At 48.7% G+C, this 16615-nt stretch overlaps 1 protein-coding gene across 2 annotated transcripts in view; it reads left to right on the top strand.

Moving 5' to 3' along the window:
• The first annotated feature begins 488 nt into the window (after positions 1 to 488).
• Positions 489 to 16615, top strand: part of LCK (LCK proto-oncogene, Src family tyrosine kinase) — a 33304-nt gene continuing 17177 nt past the window's right edge. For both annotated transcript variants that reach the window (XM_025392643.1, XM_025392660.1), the window contains exon 1: positions 489 to 615. The gene's annotated coding sequence lies outside the window, so the exon portion shown is untranslated. The remainder of the gene's footprint in view (positions 616 to 16615) is intronic.

Raw genomic sequence — 16615 nt, forward strand, 5'->3', positions numbered from 1 at the left:
TGGCATAGGAATTGTTATCTTGGCCTGACCTGACTGTAACATGCGTGGTCTGCTCACCAGCTACTTAACAGGGATATTGTCCTCTCCTCTGACTCTGAATGATGCTACCTTTGCTGCCAGATAGAAACAAAAGGGTCTCTCAGCTGCAACGGTGGTGCTGCGGTGCTGCTTGCCTCTCACCGTAAGCTGAGTGTGTGTCTGCTTGCCCCCTGCTCCCTGGGCCCAAAGGCTGCCCTTGAATCTCTTGCCCAGATGCACTCTGGAGGGCAGAAGGGAGGGTCTATCAGACATCCTCCCCTCAACTTTAAACCTCCCAGTGTCACCCTGGGACAGTAGGGGAAGTAGGGCCTGGCCTGGAGATGTAGGGGACCCCCAGGGGCTGAGAGGCGGGGGTCTATGGTGGCAGGAAGCTTGGGGTGCTAGAGGGTTGTGGTTGGGCTGCTGGGGCCCGGTTGGCTGCGGAGCCCTCGGGAGGAGGCAGGAAGTCAGGGTGGGACGTGGGCGCGGGGAGACAGGTGGTGGCTACGACGGTGAAGGGAGCTGAGACTGTCCAGGCAGCCAACTTAGGCCAGGAGGACCATGTGAATGGGACCAGAGGGCTCCCGGGCTGGGCAGGTAAGGAGCGCTGGTACTGGGGGCGCAGGCACTGGGGTGAGAGGCCTGATAGCAGACGGCTGCGGTTACGCGGGCCCAGGCTCCCTAGGGACACAGCAGCCCTTTGTGGCTGGGGAGAGAAGATCCTCGCTCAAGGTCAGGTGGGAGGCAGGCAGTGTCGCTGGGTTGCCTCTTTCCTGCGAAGCTGGTGGCGCTTGCCTCTGCCGTGCTGTCCACCAGCAGCCCCACCTCACTGGGACCATGTTTCCTGGAGACCAGGCACATGGACAGTCAGGTGTTAAAAAGGCTTCCAGAAACCACCAAATCCAGTCCCTCATGCCATGAGGATGAGGCTCCTGAGGCCCGGAGATAACAAGGCACTCACTGCCTATGGTTTCTCAGCAAGGCAGTGGCAGGGCTGGGCCACTGCCACTGAGAGAGTGATGTCCGAGGCTGTGACCACCCCGCCTGGAGCAGGGTGATGGACAGGTTGGACTCAGAGGACCCAGGAATCCTTCTGGTTTCTGAGACAGACCCCAGTGACAAGAATCTCCTGAGAGAGACAGAGATAGAGAGAGAGAGAAAGAGAGATCACCCAGGGCATCCAGATGGACATGCGAGGAGTGATTTTATCCTCAGCGATCGAGGGAAGAGTCTCCTGATGGGCGTGGACTAATATGTGTGGGGGTGTCCATCACCCGGGATGGCGCTCCAGGGTGGATGGACATATCTGATCTGAGTCTGGGAGGTTGGGAGTGAAAGAGAATGATGGGAGAAAGGAAGAGGAAGTACTATTTTTATCCCAGACAGGGGTGCAGTTGGCCCTGGGTGAGGAAGCGCTGAACTCCCATCTGGAAAGTCACCATTACTGCCCCTGCCAAGCGTCACAGCAGGATGTCCTCCCCTCGCCTCTGGCTCCCTCCGGCTTCAGCCCTGCCTGTGTAGGGCCAGTTGGTTTTGCTGATTCCTGCTTCAAACCCCAGGGAGGTGGAGAGAGATTGGGGAGGCATAGTTGCTACCTGCTCACCTCCTCACTTTTTAACTCTGAGCCTTAATTTTTTGGGGGAGTCCCCACTCAGCCAGATTTCCAGGTTTCCCCTGCTTCATTGGAGTTTTTCTTGACACACACTTTCCGCCTAGTCAGCAGGTCCCAGCCTTTCTCCTATCTACAGCTCCGAGTCCTATAGTCTCTTGTGGGGGCTGGGGAACATGGTGGCTCTCCCCGCGCTTCAGGGAGGGTCATTCACCCTGGACAGGCATGAGCAGTTCCTTCCACCCAGCCCTATGACAGATGAATCAAACAGGGTCCCTTGCTCTTGGGCCCCAGGAACAGAGGCTCTTCTCAAAGAGAGAAGGGCCAAGTGGACAGGGGCTGACAACAGGCTGAGGGTTGGTTCAGAGGAGGGGAGAAGGCATTTCTTAAGATCTGGAAAGCTTCCTGCCAGAGTCAAGACAGTTCTGAGAAGGAGAAAGACCCATTTTCGAGAGTGCCTAGGATGTGAAGCCAAGGTCACTATCCCTGGATTCTGTTCCTTGGGTACCACGAGGCCAGAGACCTCAGAGCAAGACCAAAGGCAAGAGAGCCCACAGATGTGGTGTGGGGCAGAGAACATGCATTTCAGAGACAGGCCGACCCAGTCACAATTCCGCTCTACCATGTCCTTGAGCAAGTGGCTTCATCTCTCTCTGAACTTCAGTTTACTTACCTGTAAAGAGGCAATAATCAAGCTGGGCGCGGTGGCTCACACCTGTAATCCCAGCACTTTGCGAGGCTGAGGCGGGCAGATCACTTGAGGCCAGGAGCTTGAGACCAGGCTGGCCAACGTGGTGAAACCCTGTTTTCACTAAAAATGCAAAATTAGCCGGGCGTGGTGGCAGTGGCAGGTGCCTGTAATCCCAGCTACTCAGGGGGCTGAGGCAGAATCGCTTGAACCCAGGAGGTGCAGGTTGTAGTGAGCAGAGATCAAGTCATTGCACTCCAGCCTAGGCAACAGATTGAAACTCCGTCTCAAACAAAAATGCCTCCTGGGTTCAAGCGATTCTCCTGCCTCAGCCTCCCAAGTGCTAGGATTACAGGTGCGCCACCACGCCCAGCTAATTTTTGCATTTTTAGTAGAGATGGGGTTTCACCATATTGGCCAGGATGGTTTCGATCTCCTGACCTTGTGATCCACCCACCTCGGCCTCCCAAAGTGCTGGGATTACAGGCGTGAGCCACTGCACCTGGCCGGCACGTAGTAGGTGTTCAAGGGAGGTAAGGCACTCCCTCCCCCTGCAAATGATGCACCAAAAGGAGGGCTGTCCACACCCAAATTACGCCCACTCAGCAGCTTGGCAGGCCAGTGAACCACCCATTCCCTCACATTTGTGGTGTGGCTTTGCAAATCAGCCTGTTTCCTGTATATAGTGTGAAGGGTGTGAGAACTCAAGCAGGCTGGACTCTGAGCAGGGCATTGGGATCTGCTTTAGAAGAGGGTCTCTCCACACAGCCACACACAGACACACACACACAAGCCAAAGCACCATACATATCATAGGAAAATGTATGTGTACAGATGTGTTCAGAGGCAGGGCAGGGACTACACATAAAACACAGACTATATCCTATAACTCCAGGCACACACCCGAGCTGATGGCTTCAAGGCCAAGCTCAATTCAGTGAAAGTAATTCTCAGTGGGGTGGGGTGGGGTGGGGGGTGAGGAGCAGGTAGGACCAAGGTACCATCCAGTAATGTGGCCTCTTAACAATCAACCTCAGTGTTGATTTTAAAGTATCTGGAGCTAGGAGTTCGAGGCTGCAGTGAGCTATGATCGCTCCACTGCACTCTGGCCTGGGTGACACAGCTAGATTCTATCTCTAAAAAATAAATACGGCAGGGCGCAGTGGCTTATGCCTGTAATCCCAGAACTTTTGGAGGCCAAGGTGGGTGGATCACCTGAGGTCAGGAGTTCGAAACCAGCCTGGCCATCATGGAAAATCCCTGTCTCTGCTAAAAATACAAAAAATTAGCCAGGCGTGGTGGCACATGCCTGTAATTCCAGCTACTCAGGAGGCTGGCAGGAGAATCGCTTGGACCCGGGAGGCGGAGGTTGCAGTGAGCTGATTGCACCATTGCACTCTAGCCTGGGCGACAAGAGTAAGTCTCCGTGTCAAAATACATACACACATACATACATAACGTATCTGGAACTCCTTTTCCAACTGTTGTACTAAAGGACACTAGTTGCATTAGGCACCTGGAAAGGAGAGGGCTCTGAGGCCAACTCAACATGGCTTCAGCTACAAGCTCTGGCCCATCATAATCACGATCACATCACAACCAACATTAGCTTGTTAAAGCTCCAAAAGTCTTCCCGAGAAGAAGCCTGATTCGCTTTGTCTAAACCAGTGTTTCCTGAACTTCCTGGGTCATAAACCTTTTTGTCCCATGTCACCTATTCTATGTCGATGCCTTTTGATATAAGGAGAGGAGTGGGAGGGCAGGGTGGGCTGTGCAGAGACACTCACATGATTGTGTCTCATGGTAGAGTTTATGTCCTGGCAGTAGTTTTGTTGTTTATGTTTTCTCTCTTTTTTTTTTTTTGAGACAAGGTCTTACTCTGTTGCCCAGGGTGGAGTGCAGTGGCACAATCTTGGTTCACTGCAACCTCCGCCTCCCAGGTTCCAGCGATTCTCCTGCCTCAGCTTCCCTAGTAGCTGGGATTACAGGCATGTGCCACCACGCCTGGCTAGGTTTTTTTTTGTTTGTTTGTTTGTTTTTTGAGACGGAGTTTCGCTCTTGTTGCCCAGGCTGGAGTGCAGTGGCGCGATCTTGGCTCCCCGCAACTTTGCTTCCCAGGTTCAAGTGATTCTCCTGCCTCAGCTTCCCGAGTAGCTGGGATTACAGGCATGGGCCACCATGCCCGGCAAATTTTGTGTTTTTAGTAGAGATGGAGTTTCTCCATGTTGGTCAGGCTGGTCTCAAACTCCTGACCTCAGGTGATCCGCCTGCCTCAGCCTCCCAAAGTGCTGGGATTACAGGCGTGAGTCACCTTGCCCAGCTGTTTTTGTTTTCTTATTACAAAATTAGCACATTGCTGTTTTAAAAACACTCAAACAGGCCAGGCACAGTGGCTCACACCTGTAATCCTAGCACTTTGGGGGGCCATGATGGGAGGATCACGTGGGCCCGGGAGTTTGAGACCCGCCTGGGCAACATAGTGAGACCCCATCTCTATTTAATTATTGAAAAAAATAAATAAAATTTAAAACTCAAACAGTACAGAGGCATATAAAGAAATATAAGAAACGCAGCCTCCTCCAAACGCACTTCTGGGATATGCCCATCGTGAACAATTTGGTGTGTGTCCTTCCAGATTTTCCTATGTATGGCTGCTGAAAAACATGGAGGTTGAGTCTAGTCTCTGCAGGCTGGCAGACCAGGACTCACTTCACAACTCCACTGTTCATTTGTTTGTTATGAGGCCTCAGACAGATCGTTTTACCTGGTTTGGGCCTCAGTCTTTGCATCTGTAAAATGGGGATAATAATAGCACTTCATAGGATTATTATGAGAATTACATGAAATAATGCAAATAAAGGCTTAGCACAGAGCTTATTTAAAAGAATCCCCTATATACATATGTCAATGCAAATAGGCATATACTCTGTATTCTGTTCCGCAACTTGCTTGCCATGGGGTATGCGGGATGTCTTTCCATGTCAATATGTGCAGCTCTGCCTCATCCTTTTAATTGTTTCACTAAACGTTAGCTTGGTAAATGGTTAACGGTGGTGATTTTGAAATGTTACTTCCTGGCAAGTGTTGCTGTCGCGTGCGGCCATGTTGTTGGTAGTCTCAGATATTATTGATCAGTGAGCTAACTACAAGCCTTACAGCCTCCTGTGAAAATGAAGTGACCCACCAGAGGGACACCCACCTCTGTCACAGAGGGCAGGGCCAAATGCATGGGACGCTCTCTGCTCACCTCTGCGTCCTCAGCACTAGGTCAGAATCTGGCACATAGGAGGTATCTATTAAATTTTTTTTTTTTTTTAGAGATAGTGTCTCACTCTGTTGCCCAGGTTGGGGCACTGTAATTTCACACACCTGGGCTTGAGTGGTTGTCCCACCTCAGCTTCCTGAGTAGCCTAGGACTACAGATGTGTATCACCACGCCTAGGTAATTATAAAATAATTCCTGGCCAGGCACACCTGTGATCCCAATACTTTGGGAGGCTGAGGCAGGAAGATCTCTTGAGACTAGGCATTTAAGACTAGCCGGTGCAACATAGCAACACTCCGTCTCTATTAAAACATAATAATAACAATACATTTTATTTATTTATTTATTTATTTATAGATGGAGTCTTGCTCTGTCACCCAGGCTGGAGTGCAGTGGTGCAATGTCAGCTCACTGCAACCTCTGCCTCCGGGTTCAAGCAATTCTCCTGCCTCAGCTTCCCAAGTAGCTGGGACTACAGGCACATGCCACCACGCCCGGCTAATTTTTGTATTTTTAGTAGAAACGGGGTTTCACCATGTTGTCCAGGCTGGTCTCGAACTCCTGGCCTCAAGTGATCCACCCCTGCTTGGCCGCCCAAAGTGCTGGGATTACAGGTGTGAACCACCGTGCCTGGCATAATACCCTTTACGTGTAAAATGTAAAATAAATTTTTGGCTGGGCCAAAATGTAAAAATTTTGGGAGGCTGAGGCGGGTGGATCATCTGAGGTCAGGAGTTCGAAACCAGCCTGGCCAACATGGTGAAACCCTGTCTCTACTAAAAATACGAAAAATTAGCCAGGCGTAGTGGCAGGTGCCTGTAATCCCAGCTACTCTGGAGGTTGAGGCAGGAGAATCGTTTGAACCTGGGAGGTAGAGGTTGCAATGAACCGAGATTGTGCCATTGTACTCCAGCCTGGGCAACAAGAGCGAAACTCCATCTTTAAAAAAAAAAAAAAAAAAAAGTGTGTGTGGAGATAAGGTCTCACTATTTCACCCAGGCTGCACTCACACTATGTATGGTCTCAAGCAATCCTCCCACTTCACCCATTACATTTTTGTCAATAGGCCAGCTCCTTTCATCCACAAGCAGCAGCCTAAGCTCAAAGTTCTCTCTTGTAGTTCAGCATTTCCTAAAATATGACCTGTACACCACTCAAGTATGTGAGTGATTTTAGGGGATAATGGATGAACATTTACGAATGTTAATTTTTTTTTAGTGTGTGCTGTTGTTTCACTTCCATTTATGTCTCATGATTTTGGTTTTCCATTTATGGTAGTAAAGTTTCCATTTTAGGTACATATATCAAAGATGAAAAGGTAGCCCGTGGAAGTGCCAAAAATCATGAAGGAAAATGAAAATGATCAATCATTTTAGCCGAAAGATGTTTAAGGCCAGTGTCTATGTAGAAAGCACTATGTTAAAAATTTTATTTTATGAGATCATCTATATATCACGTATCATGCTCACCACAGCCAGCCTTAGATGCAAGTCTTATTTTTGTCATCATTTTGCTGATGAAGGAACTGAGGGAAGTACAGAGGTTTAGCAACCTGCCCAACAGCCTTCTGCCAGTAAGTCTTGTTTTTTTTTGTTTTTTTTGTTTTGTTTTTGAGACAAGGTCTCGCTCTGTCACCTAGGCTGGAGGGTAGTGGCTCAATCTTGGCTAACCATAGCCTTGACCTCCCCAAGCTCAGGTGATCCTCCCACCTCATCCTCCCAAGTAGCTGGGACCACAAGCATGGGACATCAAGTCTGGCTAATTTTTGTATTTTTTTTTTGTACCGATGGGGTTTTGCCGTGTTGCCCAGGCTGGTCTCAAACTCCTGGGCTCAAGTATTTGTCTGCCCACCTCAGCCTCCCAAAGTGCTGGGATTATAGGCATGAACCACCACGCCTGGTGCCCTTCTGCCAGCAAGTGATTGGGAGAACCTGGGATTGAACTTGGGTTGCCATGGCATGGACATGGTGAACTGAGCTTCCATAACTGCCAGACTCCCAGAAACTTTCATAAAGCAGTGTGGATTGCCAAGCTGTAAGTAAGGCTCCATCCTAATAAAACTCCCATGGTGCAAGAAGCACACCAAGGTACCCAAGGGAGGGGACTCAGTAAAAGGGATTATCAGGTACATTCATGTTACTAGTTGGGGGACTTCTACTAAAATACCAATTAGAATAATTGCTCTATATCCCTTATTTATAGGGATACTTGACTAGCAGAATCAGTTCTATGTTCAAGACATAAATACATTTTGTTTGCATATAAAATAAGGCTTTTGTTGTTGTTGTTGTTCTCTGTGTCAAGAAGCTACTGAGTTCATTCAAAAAAGGTATTAAGCCAGGCGTGGTGGCTTGCACCTATAATCACAGCATTTTGGGAGGCCAAAGCAAGGGGACTGCTTGAGCCCAGGAGTTCAAGACCAGCCTGGGGAACATAGCCAGAATCCACCTTTACAAAAAATTAAAAAATTAACTGGGTTTGGTGGTGTGTACCTGTGGTCCCAGCTACTCAGGAGGCTGAGGTGGGAGGATCACTTGAGCCCAGGAGGTTGAGGCTGCAATGAGCCATGATCATGCCGCCACACTCCAGCCTGGGCAATAGAGTGTGATCTCATCTCTAAAAGAAAAAAAAAGAGAGAGAGAGAGAGGAATTAAAGTCAGGTGCAGTGGCTCGTGCCTGTAATCCCAGCTATTCGGGAGGCTGAGATGGGAGGATTGCTTGAGGCCAGAAGTTTCAGACTCCAGTGAGCTACAATCATGTGCTGAACTACTCCAGCCTGGGTGACAGAGTGAGATGTGAGACTCCATCTCTTAAAAAAAAACAAAAAAAACCGGCCGGCCGTGGTGGCTCACGCCTGTAATCCCAGCACTTTGGGAGGCCAAGGCGGGTGCATCACGAGGTCAGGAGATCGAGACCATCCTGGCTAACACGGTGAAACTCCGTCTCTACCAAAAATACAAAAAATCAGCCAGGCGTGGTGGTGGGCGCCTGTAGTCCCAGCTACTCAGGAGGCTGAGGCAGGAGAATGGCGTGAACCCAGGAGGCGGAGGTTGCAGTGAGCCGAGATTGCGCCACTGCACTCCAGCCTGGGCGACAGAGCGAGATTCTGTCTCAAAAAAAACAACAACAAAAAAACCCAAAAAAACCAGCCCGGGCCCAGTGGCTCACACCTGTAATCCTAGCACTTTGGGAGGCAGAGGCAGGTGGATCACAACATCAGAAGTTTGAGACCAGCCTGGCCAACATAGTGAAACTAAAATTAGTTTCTACTAAAAAAACACATCTCTACTAAAAATACAAAAAATTAGCTGGGCGTGGTGGCGGGTGCCTGTAATCCCAGCTACTTGGGAGGCTGAGGCAGGAGAATCACTTGAACCTGGGAGGTGGAGGTTGCACTGAGCTGAGATCACGCCACTGCGCTCCAGCCTGGGCAACAGTGTGAGACTCCGTCTCAAAAAAAAAAAAAGAAAAAAAAAAAACGTACAAAACCCAGCCTGCGTGACATGATGAGACCCTGTTCCTACTAAAAATACAAAAATTATCCAGGCATGGTGTTGCCCACCTATTGTGCCAACTACTCAGGAGGCTGAGGTGGGAGGATCACCTGAGCTTTGGGAGGTAAAGGCTGCAGTGAGCCGTGATTATGTCACTACATTCCAGTCTGGGCAACAGAGTGAGATACCATCTCAAAAAAAAAAAAGTATTATATATTTTAAAAAATATGAAAAAGGAGGTAGCCCAGGACACATCCCTGATCTACCCACTAGAAATTAATTACTGACGGGGCACAGTAGCCCATGCCTGTAATCCCAGCACTTTAGGGGACTGAGGCAGTGGATTGCTTAAGCTCAGGAGTTTGAGACTAACCTGAGCAACACCGCAAAACCCTGTCTCTACAAAAATTCAAAAACTACAAAAATAGGCCCTCTCATTCACAGCTTCTCAGGTGATAAAAGAAAAAGAAAAAATAATAGCTGGAGGCTGGGTGCGGTGGCTCACACCACACCCGTAATCCCGCACTTTGGGAGGCCAATGCAGGCAGATCACTTGAGGCCAGGAGTTCTAGACTACCCTGGCCAACATGGTGAAACCCCATCTCTACTAAAAATAAAGACATTAGCCAGGTATGGTGGCGGGCACCTGTAGTCCCAGCTCCTTGGGAGGCTGAGGCAGGAGAATTGCTTGAACCTGGGAGGCAGAGGTTGCAGTGAGCTGAGACCGTGCCACTGCACTCCAGCCTGGGTGACAGAGTGAGACTTCATCTCAAAAGTAATAATAATAGGCTGGGCGCGGTGGCTCATGCCTATAATCCCAGCACTTTGGGAGGCCGAGAAGGGCGGATCACGAGGTCAGGAGATCGAGACCATCCTGGCTAACACGGTGAAACCCCGTCTCCACTAAAAATACAAACAATTAGCCGGGTGTGGTGGCAGGCGTCTGTAGTCCCAGCTACTCGGGAGGCTGAGGCAGGAGAATGGCGTGAACCCAGGAGGCGGAGCTTGCAGTGAGCCGAGATCACGCCACTGCACTCCAGCCTGGGCAACACAGCGAGACTCCGTCCCCCCGCCCAAAAAAAAAAATAATAATAATAATAATAGCCGGGCGTGGTGGCACATGCTACTCGGGAGGCTGAGGTGGGAGGATCACTTGAGCCCAGGAGGTCGAGGCTTCAGTGAGCTGTGATTGTACCACTGCACTCCAGTGGCACAAGACAGCAAAACAACAGGGAAAGACCCTGTCTCAAAATAAAATAAAATAAAATAAAATAAAGAAGTTATTTACCATTCCTGCTAGCCCTGATTCTTGATATTGCTTGATATTGTGATGAGGGCTCTATGTGGGCATGAATAGCTAAGTCTCTTTATTGAACATGGGCAGCTTTGTCATTAGTCAAGTCTGGGTCGGGGCAAAGGCCAAGAAAATGTTTTAAATGATTCATTTTTTTAAATTTTATTTTTATTTTTATTTTTATTTATTTATTTATTTATTTATTTATTTATTTATTTTGAGATGGAGTCTCGCTCTGTAGCCCAGGCTGGAGTGCAGTGGCGCGATCTCAGCTCACTGCAAGCTCCGCCTCCCGGGTTCACGCCATTCTCCTGCCTCAGCCTCCCGAGTAGCTGGGACTACAGGTGCCCGCCACCACGCCCAGCTGATTTTTTGTATTTTTAGTAGAGACAGGGTTTCACCGTGTTAGCCAGGATGGTCTTGATATCCTGACCTCGTGATCTACCCGCCTCAGCCTCCCAAAGTGCTGGGATTACAGGTGTGAGCCACCGCGCCCGGCCTTTATTTTATTTTATTTTTGAGAGGGAGTCTTGCTCTGTCGCCAGGCTGGAATGCAGTCCCGGGTTCACGCCATTCTCCTGCCTCAGCCTCCTGAGTAGCTGGGACTAAAGGCGCGCACCACCACGTCCAGCTAATTTTTTGTATTTTTAGTAGAGATGGGGTTTCGCCATGTTGGCCACAATGGTCTCAATCTCTTGACCTCGTGATCCACCCACCTCAGCCTCCCAAAGTTTTGGGGTTATAGGCGTGAGCCACCGTACCCGGCCTTTTATTTTTATTTTTACAGAGACAAGGTCTCACTATGTTGCCCAGGCTGGTCTTGAACTTCCGAGCTCAAGTGATTTTCCCATCTTGGCCCTAGGATTATAAGCGTGAACCTCCAGGCCTGGCCATTTTAAGTGATTTCTGACAGATTTTGCCACAAGGTGGTCCAGAGTACAACAGTAGAATAGTCTGCTTGTTCTTTTTTCTTTTGTACTTTTTGTGCTCTACATGTTCAGAGAAACTGAACTATAGAAATGACCCCTGAAGGAAGTACAGTCTTGTCTGCTGTATTTTGCGTTGCTTTGTTTGTTTTGTTTTGTTTGAGACAGGTTCTTGCTCTTTCCCCCAGGCTAGAGTACTGTATTGGCTCACTGCAACCTCAACCTCCTGGGCTCCAGCGATCCTCCTACTTCAACCTCCCGAGTAGCTAGGACCATAGGCGTGCACCACTACACCTGGTTAATTTTTGTATTTTTTGTAGAGATGGGGGTCTCACCATGTTGCCCAGGCTAGTCTTGAACTCCTGGCCTCAAGTGATCCTCCCACTTTGGCCTTCCAAAATGTTGAGATTACTGGCTTGAGCCATTACTTCCGACCACCTGCCTGTTCTTGATGTAAAGCATTGGCCCAAGAAACTCAACCTAGAAGCTGACACATCTTTTGGACAAAATGTTCAATAAATCAATAGGTCTATAGTTGGAGGAGAAAAAATGTTAACTTAAAAAATTTTTAATTTAATTTAATTTTTTCTTTTTTTGAAACAGGGTCCCCCTGTTGCCCAGACTGGTGTGCAGTAGTATAATCATGGTTCACTTCAGCCTTGACTTCCTGGGCTGAGCGATCCTCCCACTTCAGCCTCCTGGGTAGCTAGGATTACAGGCACACGCCATCATGCCATCATGCTTGGCTAATTCTTTTTTTTTTTTTTTTTTTTTTTTGAGACAGAGTCTCACTCTGTGGACCAGGCTGGAGTGCAGTGGCGTGATCTCCACTCACTGCAACCTCCGCCTCCCCAGTTCAAGAGATTCTCCTGCTGGCCGGGCATGGTGGCTCAAGCCTGTAATCCCAGCACTTTGGGAGGCCGAGGCGGGCAGATCATGAAGTCAGGAGTTCAAGACCAGCCTGGCCAACATAGTGAAACCCCGTCTCTACTAAAAATACAAAAATTAGCTGGGTGTGGTAGGGCGCGGCTGTAGTCCCAGCTACTTGGGAGGCTGAGGCAGGGTAATCACTTGAACCTGGGAGTTGGAGGTTGCAGTGAGCTGAGATTGTGTCACTGCACTCCAGCCTGGGCGACACAGCGAGACTCTGTCCTCTGTCTCAAAAAAAAAAAAAAAAAAAAAAGGCCGGGCATGGTGGCTCACACCTGTAATCTCAGCACTTTGGAGGCCAAGGTGGGCAGATCACGAGGTCAGGAGTTTGAGACCAGTCTGACCAACATGGTGAAACCCTGTCTCTCCTAAAAGTACAAAAATTAGCTGGGCTTGGTAGGCGCATGCCTGCAGTCCCAGCTACTCAGGAGGCTGAGGCAGGAGAATCGCTTGAACCTGGGAGGCGGAGGTTGCAGTGAACCAAGATCGCACCCTTGTACTCAAGCCTGGGTAACAGAACTAGACGCCATCAAAAAAAAAAAAAAAAAAAGAGATTCTCCTGCCTCACCCTCCCAAGTAGCTGGGACTATAGTCGTGTGCCACCACACCCCACATCCAGCTAATTTTTGTGTTTTTAGTAGAGATAGGGTTTCACCATGTTGGCCAGGCTGGTCTCAAAATCCAGACCTCAAGTGATTCACCTGCCTTGGCCTCCCAAAGTGATGGGGTTATAGGTGTGAGCCACAGCTCCCAGTAGCCAGGCGCCGGCCACTAATTATATAGCTGGACATGGCCGGGCACCATGGCTCATGCCTGTAATCTTAGCACATTGGGAAGCCGAGGCAGGTGAATCACTTGAGGTCTGGATTTCGAGACCAGCCTGGCAAACATGGTGAAACCTCATCTGTACTAAAAATACAAAAATTAGCCAGGTGTGGTGGTGCATGCCTGTAATCCCAGCTACTTGGGAAGCTGTGGCAGGAGAATCTCTCTCTCTTTTTTTTTTTTTTTTTTTTGATAGCGTCTAGTTCTGTCACCCAGGCTTGAGTGCAATGGCGTGATCTCGATTCACTGCAACCTCTGCCTCCCGGGTTCAAGCAATTCTCCTGCCTCAGCCTCCTGAGTAGCTGAAACTACAGGCATGCACCTAGTACGCCTGGCTAATTATTGTATTTTTAGTAGAGACAGGGTTTCACCATGTTGGTCAGGCTGGTCTCTCGAACCCCTGGGCTCAAGGAGTCCTACTGCCTCAGCCTCCCAAAGTGCTGGGATTATAGCCGTGAGTCACCACGCCCAGACTCCTTCTGGTCTTAGTTTGACAAAGATTGCTGAGTAGCCAACATGATCTAACCAGGTTAATAAATGAGGTCAATAAAAAGAAAATAAAAATTAAAGCTTAATATAAATTTCTCATTGTCTGAAAGAAAGAAGTGGAAGAAGGATTAAAAAAAAAAAAAAAAAAAAAAAAAAAAAACAGATGAAAGGAATCCCCAGGGCTCCCAGAACCAGCAATGAGGGCAGATTCTGGGGTGAATGAAACAGGACATTCTTTTCTCACAATTTAGGAATCCAAGGTCAGGAGTAAGAATTTCGTAGATTCGAGGCTGCCTCTGACTAGGACATGTAATATTCTCAGTCAAACTGCAAACTGCCCGTGGTCCACAGAACATTTTGTGACAATTATAGAAAGGCTACCGGCCAGGTCTGGTAGCTCATGCCTGTCATCCCAACACTCTGAGAAGCTGAGGCGGGCAGGTTACTTGAGGTCAGGAGTTTGAGACCAACCTGGCCAACATGGTGAAACCCTGTCTCTACTAAAAATAATAAAAATTAGTGGGCATGGTTGTGCGCACCTGTAATCTCAGCTACTTGGGAGGCTGAAACAGGAGAATTACTTGATCCAGGACGCGGAGGTTGCAGTCAGCCGTGATTGTGCCACTGCATTCCAGCCTGGGGGACAGAGCAAGACTCCGTCTCAAAATAAATAAATAAATAAAATAAAAATTAGACTGGGCATGGTGGTTCATGCCTGCAATCCCAACACTTTTGGAGTCTGAGGTGGGAGGACTGCTTGAGCCCATGAGTTTGAGACCAGCCTGGGCAACATGGTGAAACCTTGTCTCTACAAAAAGGTAAAAATAAAAGGCTGGGCACGGTGGCTCACGCCTGTAATCCCAGCACTTTGGGAGGCCCAAGTGGCAGGTTACTTGAGCCCGGGAGTTCAAGACCAGCCTGGTCTACATGGTGAAACCCCATCATTACAAAAAATACAAAAATTAGTCAGGCTTGGTGGCATGGGCCTGCAGTCCCCACTACTCAGGAGGCTGAGGTAAGAGGATCCCTTGAGCCCAGGGGCAGAGTTTGCAGTGAACTGAGACAGTGCCACGGCACTGCACTACAGCCTGGGTGACAGAGCAAGACATTGTTTCAAAAAAAAAGAAGAAGAAGAAGAAGACCGGAAGGATGGGGATAACACCCACAGATGTATGCCTATATGACCTCACAATTACATAGGGACAGTTGCTGCTATTCATAGTCTCATTCTGTTATATATCCCTCTGCACACACAGACTCCTGCAGACCCACAGACATGCACCCATAAGCACAGTGCTCACTGCATATGGTTTCATATGCATAGACTTGCATTCACAAGTCAGGTAAATACATAACCAGAAACATGCATTCCAGGTAGAGGGAGGATTGTCTTGAATAGAAAAGCCTTTGTTAACAGCACAGTGGTCAAATTTTTGATGGGGAATGGACCCTGTCAGACCTGCCTTCCTGTCTCACATTCTCCTAGACCTCTCAGCCCTCCCCCTCCACCCTTAGACTTCCCAGGGAGTGAAAAGTAGAGGAGAGAATCTTGATAAAGAATGTAGGAGCCAAGCCAGGCATGTGCCAGCAATCCCAGCTATCTGGGAGGCTGAGGTGGGAGAAGCACTTTAGCCCAGGAGTTAGAGACCAGCCTGGGCAACATAGTGAGACCTCGCCTAAAAAAAAAAAAAAAAAAAAAAGGATGTAAGGTTTTAATTTGAGTTTTGCATCTGCCAGGAACCCTCAGCGTGTTATTGGGACAATCACTTAACCTCTCTTTTTCCCTAGTTTTATTTTTTATTTTATTTTTTTTGAGACAGAGTCTTGCTCTGTGGCCCAGGCTGGAGTGCAGTAGCACAATCTCGGCTCACTGCAACCTCCGCCTCCTGGATTCACGCCATTCTCCTGCCTCAGCCTCCCGAGTAGCTGGGACTATAGGCGCTTGCCACTACACCCGGCTAATTTTTTGTATTCTGTAGTAGAGACGGGGTTTCACTGTGTTAGCCAGGATGGTCTCGATCTCCCGACCTCGTAATCCACCCGCCTCGGCCTCCTATAAGTGCTGGGATTACAGGCGTGAGCCACCGCGCCCAGCCTTCCCTAGTTTTAAAATGAGGCTGGTGAACTGTGTTAGTGTTTCCTAAACTCTTGTGAAGACAAGGTGTCTTTTACCATTTCCTGTTCTGCACACCCTCTTCCCCACATGGATCTCATGATTTTAAAGTTTTTACCTACTAAGCTACCTCATTTAGATGCAAATTTTCTTATTTTCAAGTTAAAAAACAATTTAAATAGAGGAAGGGTCACACCACATTGTCCAGGCTGGTCTCAAACTCCTGGGCTCAATCAATCCTCTCTCCTCAGCCTCCCAAAGTGCTGGGATTACAGGTGTGAGTCACTGCACCTGGCCTCAAGTTTAAATTTTAATCAAAGATTTGGCCAGGTACAGCAGCTCAGAGGAAGATTCTTTTTTTTTTTTTTTGAGATGGTGTCTTGCTCTGTCACCTAGGCTGGAGTGCAATGGCGTGATTTTGGCTTACTGCAACCTCCACCTCCCTGGTTCAAGCAATTCTCCTGCCCCAGCCTCTTGAGTAGCTGGGATTACAGAAGCGTGCCACCCACACCACACCCAGCTAATTTTTGTATTTTTAGTAGAGACGGGGTTTCACCATGTTGGCCAGGCTGGTCGTCTTGAACTTCTGACTCCAGGTGATTCACCCACCTTGGCCTCCCAAAGTGCTGGGATTACAGGCATGAGCCACCGTGCCCAGCCTGCTTTTTTTTTTTTTTTTTTTTTTTTTGAGACAGAGTCTCGCTCTGTTGTCCATGCTGGAATGCAGTGGCGTGATCTTGGCTCACTGCAACCTCTGCCTCCCGGGTTCAAGTGATTCTCCTGCCTCAGCCTCCTGAGTAGCTGGGATTATAGGTGCACGCCACCACAACTGATTAATTTTTGTATTTTTAGTAGAGATAGGGTTTCACCATGTTGGTCAGGCTGATCTTGAACACCTGACCTCGTGCTCCACCCGCCTCAGCCTCCCAAAGTGCTGGGATTACAGGTGTGAGCCATCGTGCCC

The sequence above is a fragment of the Theropithecus gelada genome, chromosome 1 (assembly GCF_003255815.1).
Source record: "Theropithecus gelada isolate Dixy chromosome 1, Tgel_1.0, whole genome shotgun sequence".
Taxonomy (NCBI): Eukaryota; Metazoa; Chordata; class Mammalia; order Primates; family Cercopithecidae; genus Theropithecus; species Theropithecus gelada.